The sequence below is a fragment of the Penaeus monodon genome, chromosome 21, assembly GCF_015228065.2.
Source record: "Penaeus monodon isolate SGIC_2016 chromosome 21, NSTDA_Pmon_1, whole genome shotgun sequence".
NCBI classification, from domain to species: Eukaryota; Metazoa; Arthropoda; class Malacostraca; order Decapoda; family Penaeidae; genus Penaeus; species Penaeus monodon.
Window position 1 is genome coordinate 18,281,130 of NC_051406.1, and position 343 is coordinate 18,281,472.

The window sequence follows — 343 nt, forward strand, 5'->3', positions numbered from 1 at the left end:
GTAAACGAGTTACCACATCCAGAACTTTTGCCTTGTATGATGTCAGATCACTCTCAGGACAGCGACACACGAGGAAACTGCAACCACATGTACCTAATAAAAAACAGAAACTGTAAATAGGCTGCGTTTTGGTCTGTTTATTTAGAAGAGAAACGAAACATTTTGGAATGGGTGAATCAATTATACCAGGTCCGTCAATACCAAAAAAAAAGGGTAAATGCGCGTTTATGAATTATTTCTTATCGGATTAACGGAAACAATCTCAGATTTATTAGTTATCTTGTCGTCAACTGGAAGGGGTATTATCATAGCTTTAAAATGCTAAGCTATGGATGATTTTCAG